The sequence below is a fragment of the Melopsittacus undulatus genome, chromosome 1 (genome assembly GCF_012275295.1).
Source record: "Melopsittacus undulatus isolate bMelUnd1 chromosome 1, bMelUnd1.mat.Z, whole genome shotgun sequence".
NCBI classification, from domain to species: Eukaryota; Metazoa; Chordata; class Aves; order Psittaciformes; family Psittaculidae; genus Melopsittacus; species Melopsittacus undulatus.
The window spans coordinates 152,811,379-152,819,856 of record NC_047527.1 but is presented as its reverse complement, the minus strand read 5'-3'; the positions used below and the strand labels follow the sequence as shown (position 1 = coordinate 152,819,856).

The 8,478-nt window shown below is 47.0% G+C and overlaps 1 protein-coding gene across 2 annotated transcripts in view; it reads left to right on the top strand.

Annotated features, from left to right (window-relative positions):
* Positions 1-1,651: 1,651 nt before the first annotated feature.
* The window catches only part of POMGNT2 (protein O-linked mannose N-acetylglucosaminyltransferase 2 (beta 1,4-)), a 31,307-nt gene continuing 24,480 nt past the window's right edge, over positions 1,652-8,478 (top strand). For both annotated transcript variants that reach the window (XM_031044361.2, XM_031044360.2), the window contains exons 1-2: positions 1,652-1,797; positions 4,361-4,480. The gene's annotated coding sequence lies outside the window, so the exon portion shown is untranslated. The remainder of the gene's footprint in view (positions 1,798-4,360; positions 4,481-8,478) is intronic.

The window sequence follows — 8,478 nt, the reverse complement described above, 5'->3', positions numbered from 1 at the left end:
CCTATGAATATTTCATAGAAACACATTTGAGCTTATGGTTTTGTTCTTGAACACTCGTGTCTGTGTCTTGGGCCATTCATCGTCTGTGATATGTGACTGGCCGCTTAATTCAGCTTACTGTAATGTCTGGCTTTTTGACTGGTTCATTAAATATTTCATAACAAGGAGGAAAAGTAGCACTGGGAATGACATTGATATGCAAACAGGTATTCATGGAATCCTAGCCAAGGTTTCTACTCACAAATGCTCTGGGAAAATTAATGGAGATCTCTAAACGCTGTTGAAAAAGTGACTTTTTCTTCCAAGAGATGTTAATGAAAACAGTGATGATTGTTTTGCACTGTTGCTTGAGTTACAAGGATACAGGTCCAGCATTCTCTAGCACTGGAGCATAACGCACAACCCTAATGAGCAATGGAGTAGATGGGATCTGTTGCAGTGGGTTTCATTAGCATAATGGCTCTTGAACAAACCCTGGAAAACACATCTCAGAAACCTGACATTTGTTTTACCCGTCCATGGGAGCTCAGCACTAAAACTCATAGAGAGATTAAGTTAGAGCAGCAGTGAGCGTTCCCGAAACCCCTCTGTTCTTGTGTGAATACCTTACTATACAAGTCAGTTCTCTGGACCATTAGCTATGGAATCTGCAAGACAGAAAAGGAAGCTGGAGGAAGGAGCACTAAGCAATGAAGTTTGACTTCTCCCAAATGATCCTCAGCTTTTCAGGGGCAAACATTGAAGCAGTTAAACTTTACACCGGGTTCCTGCACATGTTTAGCAGTCCTGTCACTCTGTGAGCATTTAATTATGAGTACGAGCACGAGCTAGTGTGAGAGATGCTGCCAAACCGTTGTTTGTCCTTCCCATTGACCGAGTGCACTGTGCGTGTGTGGAAACAGAAAGCTCTCATGGGAAATCAGAAGCCTCAGTGCAGTGGATGGCAAACACCCTGCTGTCTTTGGGGGAGCTGGGTCAAACACAGGTGCTGTACACGCATGTGTCCATGCACTCAGTTGATTCAGCCTCTTGTACCACCGCAGCAGTGGTTTATTCAGGCTGTAATAAGCTCTGGGTTGCTCTGGCCAACTGTGACCTTGCCAAACCCCACTATGTGAACATGGCCTGAAGGAGCAGTGAAGATGCAGGTGCTGGATGCCTGTAAGGTTTCGTGGTGAACTTGAAGCCATGTACTGATGATAAGGATGGTCACCTTCTGTGTTAATACATTGGAGCGGAGGAAATCAATAGGCCAGGGAGCACAGGCAGCAAGCAAGGAGGCTGTAGGCAGAGGAAAGCTGAGAGAGGGACGCTGAGGGACATGGGGAGGTCAGGGTGCGAAGGTGGCAGGAGGAAGCAGCAGTGATTGATGGAGATGGGGGGAACAGATAAGGACCAGGGTGTGAGCAGTGCAGCCGACCGAGCGATGCGGAGGGGCTGAGGGCATTGGGTGAGGGGGCAATGACTGAGCAGCCTGGGGAGAGAGCTGCGAGGGGAACCCCAGGGCTGAGGTGTTCGGGACCGGCGGCTCTGCACCCCAAAGGATGCACCCCATGGGGCACCCCTAAACTACAGCTCCCACAATGCCCTTCGCGGCGCCGGCACCGAGCATGCGCAGCTCCGGCCGCGCTCCCGAGCATGGCGGCGGGGGGGCACGGGTAGGCCGGCTGCCCGCCTCCCCGTCACCGCCTGCCGCCGCCGGAGCCACGGGGAGGCGGTGCCGTTCCGCCCCGGGCCTCGGACCGGGAGGAGCGGAGGGGGCGGTGTCGGTGTCGGTCGTGGAGCCGCAGGCGGCAGGTGAGGCCGGGCCGGGCACCCTCAGGGGCGGCCTGTGGGGGCCGAGGCTGCCGCTTCGTCTCTGAGGGGAAGGGGGTGCATGGAGGCGGGGGGCACCGGCGGTGAGTCCGCAGTGCGGGGCCATGGGTGAGGAGGGGAACAAGCCGGGTTTGCACAGAGCGGGGGGACACCATGGGCAGGGAAACCGGTCTCCGGAGCGGGGAGTGAAGGCAGGCAGCAGGGCAAGCGGTGCTGTGCGGGTTAGCGGTGCTGTGCGGGTTAGCGGTGCTGTGCGGGTTAGCGGTGCTGTGCACGTTAACGGTGCTGTGCACGTTAACGGTGCTGTGCGAGTTAACGGTGCTGTGCGGGTTAGCGGTGCTGTGCGGGTTAGCGGTGCTGTGCGGGTTAACGGTGCTGTGCGGGTTAACGGTGCTGTGCGGGTTAGCGGTGCTGTGCGGGTTAACGGTGCTGTGCGGGTTAGCGGTGCTGTGCGGGTTAACGGTGCTGTGCGGGTTAGTGGTGTTCGGGTTAGCAGTGCTGTGCGGGTTAACGGTGCTGTGCGGGTTAACGGTGCTGTGCGGGTTAGTGGTGTTCAGGTTAGTGGTGCTGTGCGGGTTAGCGGTGCTGTGCGGGTTAGCGGTGCTGTGCGGGTTAACGGTGCTGTGCGGGTTAGCGGTGCTGTGCGGCTGCCTGCGCCGCGGAAACGGCTCTATTAGAACTCTAATAACCTCCCTAGAGGTCAAAGACGCTGTGCAGGGGTAGAGCCTTCCTCGAGATGTGATTGTGTTCTCCTGACAGTTCTCCTTGATGGCTTGGTGCCTTGGGAACCCCCCTTGATGCCTGGCTTACACTTTGGAAGCTTAGCAGTCCTGGTGTGTTCGGCCCCAGTGGGTACAGATGCTGAAGCTATAGCATCCTGCCCCTTGTAATTACTGTGTGCTGACTAAGCATGGTGGAAAAGTTTCTGTTGTGTATGTCACCTCTGGGTGCATTGAATGTGTGTGTTCTGAGGTCACACTTACCGGTCTCCTTGCTTCCTTCCAGCCCTTCTCAATTAACCCGGTGTTTTAATGGGTTATTAAGATAATGGATGCTGCTTTGGGGGTGAAAAGAATAATGAAAGTATGGAGGCACACTCTTCTCTGGTGATGAGGATGATGACTGTGTCTGAACAACTGGTAAAGGCGAGGGAACATATTGGTGTTTTCACACCAGTACCGTAGTTGGATAACTATTGACAAATGCTGACTTTTAAACGGTGCCTGCTGATTCAGGAGAATCTGCTGACTTTGGGAATAAAACTGACGGCTCCTTTTAATTGCCATATCGAAACACTTGAACCGATGGATTGGCTTGTTGGCTTCAGCCTTGACTTAGAACCAGCAGAGCTTTTATTCTCTGGGAGGACCTTCTCCCCCAGCCGAATCTGACCCATGCAGAACATATCAGCTGCAAGGCAGGGTGATTAGTTTGCAGTGGTAGGTTCCAAATGCATGAGCAGATACAGGAAACCTGCTTTGCAGTCTGCTTTGCTGCAGGAGTGCGTTCTGAGTGGTTTATGGCTGTGAAATAGCAGCTTTACTTGGAGTCTCACTTTTGTGTTTTAATTAGCTGTCATCAAAGCTGAAGTTCAGCCACCCACACTTGTGAAGCGTGCCATGAACATGCACTCCAGGTACCTGGTTAATGTTTTGGGACTCATTACCTAGAGCCCATCTCTATCAAGCAATGTTCAAAATGCACTGCCTATATGGAAATCTTTTTCCAGTTAGATTTCCAGTCTCTTTAGTCACATCTCACTATGAACTGATCGAGGTTTAATTCAGTCATCTGGAAATTGCATGTTCTCGTTCCCCTTATTCTCACCCCACTTCTCCTAAAAATTGCTGCTTTAAAGTCTTCTGTAAGTGCTACTGGTTTGAACAGTTCCCTGTGACATTCAGTTACTGTTCCCCAGAGTGTTTAACATATTTATGTCTGTCTGGCCTGTGCTCTGACACAGCAAGGTGTTTTAGAACACAGAGACTTAGAGCTCTTCCACTAGTAAAACTATCATTCAAACAAGCAGAGCCATAGATGACTTCTCTCGGCAGAAGAGTCTTTCTATTTAAACTGGCTTTTCCAAACAGTGTTATCTAGGCTGTGAAGGAGCAGATTTTTCTAGGAAGTAGTGGGAGGCAGGAAGAATCATGAAAAAGAAGGTGGCTCAATGGGGAGTGTTTAAACCACAGAGCTAGGACCAGATCACAGGTTCTTGGCTGTGCAGACACCAGTTTGCCTGCTTGTGCTGTGGGACAGTAATTTCTTTGGTTGTCAGGATGGTCACAGAATTCAGTTATGTGGCTAATGGTGAGGGGTAGAATGGATCTGTGGGTCTGTAAAGTTTGGGCAGGAGTGGGCTAGGAAGGGTAAGTGGAGTTTCAGAGAAAATGGGTGACACTACCACTGTTTTGCTGGCTACCTTCCTGGGAAAGCCAGTGGCTGTTCATAAGGGACTTGGCACAGTCGGTGCAGAGGTGTAGCATTGTTTGGTGTTTCTGCCTGTGAAATACATGACGTGGAACCCTCTTCTTTCTCCTTTTAGGTCTTCACCTTCACCTTCTGCGGTAGAATGTGTTCCCTCCTCCTCCATCAACACACCACCTGCTCCAGCACTGTTCTGCCTTCTTCCCACTGCCTTCTCACCCTTTCCTGAAGTTAACTGGTAAGTGTAAGGTGCTGCAAGAAAGGAGGCTTCTCTCTTTGCCCTCTCAGTGCTCAAACTGGGCCTGGTGGCACAGGCAGCAGGGAGGCGGCCGCTCACATTTGGTCATGCTAGACAGCCCTCATCTCTGCCTGCATTTGGAGCAAGCTGTGAGCAGGGCATTGAACTCAGCATGGTGGAATTTAAACTGCGAGTTTTCAAAGCCAATTACTGGATGCAGTCTGTGTCTGACAAGCTTCAGTTTCATTAGCTGCCTCCCAGGAGTATCAAGCTGCACAGCTCACCTTTGCAGAGATCAGATTCTCCTGCATGATGTTATTAGGTGTTTTTAAAAATAGCTTCATCAGTCCACTTTAAAAGAGCTGGTCTGCTCTGATAACACTGCCTGCTGGTGCTTTTCCAGATAAGGAACTTGTCACTTTTCCTGCTGTCATACATGCAGCTTCTCTCTGTTTAGAATACAGCTTAAAAAAAGACTACAAAATAACCACCGGTCTTGTGTAAAGATTTATGTGTTTGGATTAGGAGCAACTGAGCACATCTTATTCAGCTGCTTTGGATGGTATTGGTTTATGAAGAAGATAGGATCAAGCTAAATGCACAGTTGAAGGTAATAACTTCATATACCTGTGTCTTGAGGAAATCTTGATGTTAAGATTTCTTATACAACAAAGTGACAATAGGCCAAAGATTTCTTTTTTCTTTCAGTTACCATTAACATCTAAAAGGATCTGAAGTACTACACTGTGCATGCATGTGTGTAATCTATGTGATGATGGGAAGCAAGCAGATGAAATAGGATAAAAACTATTTCAGTCTGAGGGTCTGAAAAGTAGTTGTGTGCTTATACACACTAGGAGCATCGTGGGAGAAGTGCAGTTGTATGACACACCTAGTAATTCATTCTGTAAGGTGTATGCAGGAGCAGTGTTCTCATTTACTCATTTACTTGATGTTTTGTGAGCAGATAGCATTTTTAAAAAGGTCTATTAATTCTGGGGGAATTTGATAATGGCTCATTGCTTGGGGGATCAGAGGAGAGTAGCAGTCAAAATGAGGCCCCTGACTTCTCTGCTTTCAAAAGTGAGGCAGCCCTCTGCAGTCTCATTTGTATCCTCTATTTGTATCCTCTTAGAAATCCTTGCTCAAGTGTTTTCACCAGTGTCCTCAGCATAAATTGGGAACTTGTTGATTACTCTTGAACTGAACCGTGCGCCATGAACCAGTCACTCACAAGCAAAAAGCACCAGGGAGATCATGGCTTATTGTAGGACCCAGTGCATTGTTAATTCTTGTACAAAAGCCCTTTACGCTTTCCCTTTTCTCCTTGCTCTCACTTGCTTCTCTGTTCTTTTCCTTGTTCTTTTCTCTGCTTCTGTCTCTTTCACCATGCCTTTGACTTAGGGCTGTTCATGTACTTTAAGCACCTGCCTAAGTGTTCGCAGCATAGGACATAAGTACCTATTTGCACTGCAACATCAAAGGATCACATTTCAAAATTACAACTTTTGCTTTGAAGGAGAAGAAAAAAGGGTTCCTTGTTGCTATGGTGATAGCGCTATATAAATGCCTATAAATAAATAATCAGCTGATTCCTGGACTTTGATTTGCAGTATTTTTGCTTTTCTAATGAGATATAATTAAATATCAAAATGGGAGGAGGTGACATTTTACCAATTTTATTATATACATATTATTCTTGTGCCTTCTCTTCTACAGTATTTCTGCACAGAGGAATTGAATAGCAAAGCTGTTTATTCTTCTCTCTGGAGCAAGTTCATGTTTTGAAACACTGTAGTCTAGTATTTATAGAAAAACTTTTAGATGCCAAAAGCCACTCCACTAAAAAGGTGCTGTCCACTTTAAGTTTAATCAGGAAACACACTGTGAGGTATATGCCTATTTTTCTTATCTCTAAGAGACTATTATGTGCTGGCACAACACTTAATTTCCAGTCAAAAGTGTCTGTAAATGTAATTATGTTCCTCTGCAGTATTTGAAACCCCACTTGTGCACAATAGCAGAACTTGAAAATGTCACTGGCTTTTTCTTTTATGTTAAAACCACAAAGGCAGAGTAAAAAATGGGATATTCCTTATTGAAGTCTGAGGAGGAGGGAAAGAATTGACTTTTTTGTAAGCTTTTTGTTCTCAGGTCTGTGGTGTAGAAGTAGCTTCCTCTCTGTGCTAAAGGTGATAATTGTAAAATGGATTGGATGGAGACAATAAACTGCTTCTTCAGAAGTCAGTAAGTAGCCATCAGCCTCTGCTAAAAAAGCCCTTTTCATCTCTGGAGCCCAGTCCAACTAGAGTGCACAGTCCCACACCAATGCACTGGAGTATTCCCCCTTACAGGAATTCCTCACTCAGGAAATGGGAGCACTTTGTTTAACAGCAAAGGAGAGTTTGTAATGGAAGGAACTTTATTTAGGGGAAGGAAAACAGGGATTTATAATATAATATGTTTTATATAATAAAATATACTCCTCTGTTGAAGGCTCTGTCTGGTTTCTCAGTGCCACGATGGCCTGAAGAGAGATTTCTCCAGTCCTAAACTGTGGAGTGCAGCCTGTGCACTGGCAGGGAGTAGATCTGCTTTCTACCACAGTCACAGATTTGTGTTCAGAGGAGTTCTCAGATTTGCAAAGAATTTTGAAGCACTATCCTGTCCTATTAAATGCTTGGTAAAATAATGCTATGTCACCATCCGAATGCACGCTGTGCATTCAGATTCATATCTGCTTATTTTACCAAGTTAAAATATAGTTGACTGAATACCTTTTACTTCAGAACATGTGTAACTGGGAGGACAGGAGTACACAGGATTGCTTTCCAGTTCCACACAGTTTTCACAGAGAAAAACATGTACATCTGCACACAGCTATTAAAGGTAGGGGCAGAATAGGAGCAAGGCACGGTGTCCCTGAAGGTCTTGTTTGAGCAGTGGCAGCCGGCACTGGTTTGATATGTATTATAGGCCTGTCACTTTTGTTCCAGCTGCTGTGGTCAGTCTGGTGACACTTACCTGAAGAACAATGACAGCTTCAGTGTTTTCCTGACAGTGAATTACCCCAGAGCTGCTTCTGAACCTGGTGCTTTGTGCCGTGGGGCTGTGCTGACCTCCCAGATAGTGGCACAGAGTCCTGGTCCTGTGCCTGCCTTCGCTGGTTTGGATGGGCTTGAGACCAGAATGGAGAGCAGATTGTGCTCACTACCGGCTGGAAAGTGATTTGAGCTTTGCATGTATCAAAGGTGTTTTTGCCTGCATTGAGATTAGGTGTGGACAGTCAATGTTGGACCTGCCCTCATGGCTGACACTGGACAAGACAATCCAAGGTCTCTCCCAAATAGGCCATTGCAAAGAATGGTGAGGTTTGTAGGCAGCTTGAGCCCAAACAGTCTCTGTGCTGCCCATAAGAGCAATATGGGAAGGGTGGCAAACAGGGAGTCTTGAAAGTGCTCCAGGTTCACAGCTATTCCCATGACTACTGACTTGGGTTTGGAGACCCTGTTGATGGTGGAGCAAGACCAGGCTCCAGAGTCATTGGGAGCAAGCACTGTTACTACTAGTACATATAGTACCTACTGCCTTTTAATGGAGTGGCATCTTTACTTAGAAGCCTTTTCTTAGGGTAGCAGGATGAAATACATACATTGATATTAATGACAGGGTGAGCCAGTTGGGACAAGAGGTGGAGCCATTGTGTCTTTCCTTTTCCATCATGGATAGAACAAAGGCTGAAGCAGTGCATACCCCGAATTTTTTTTTTCCTGCAAGTTCTGATTTTCTGTGGTTTAGGGTTTTTTTCTTTCATTTTTTGCCTTTTTTTTTTTTAATGGATGGATATGATCCAGGACCATCTGGTGGAATTTGCCGTTGTCACATCTAGGTTTTCTGATGTATTGCCTGTCAAGTCGTATTGTATGTTCACATACGATGTGCTGACAACTACTGACAGCCCTGAGATGGGAAGTTGGAAGCTTGGGGGAAGGAAGAGA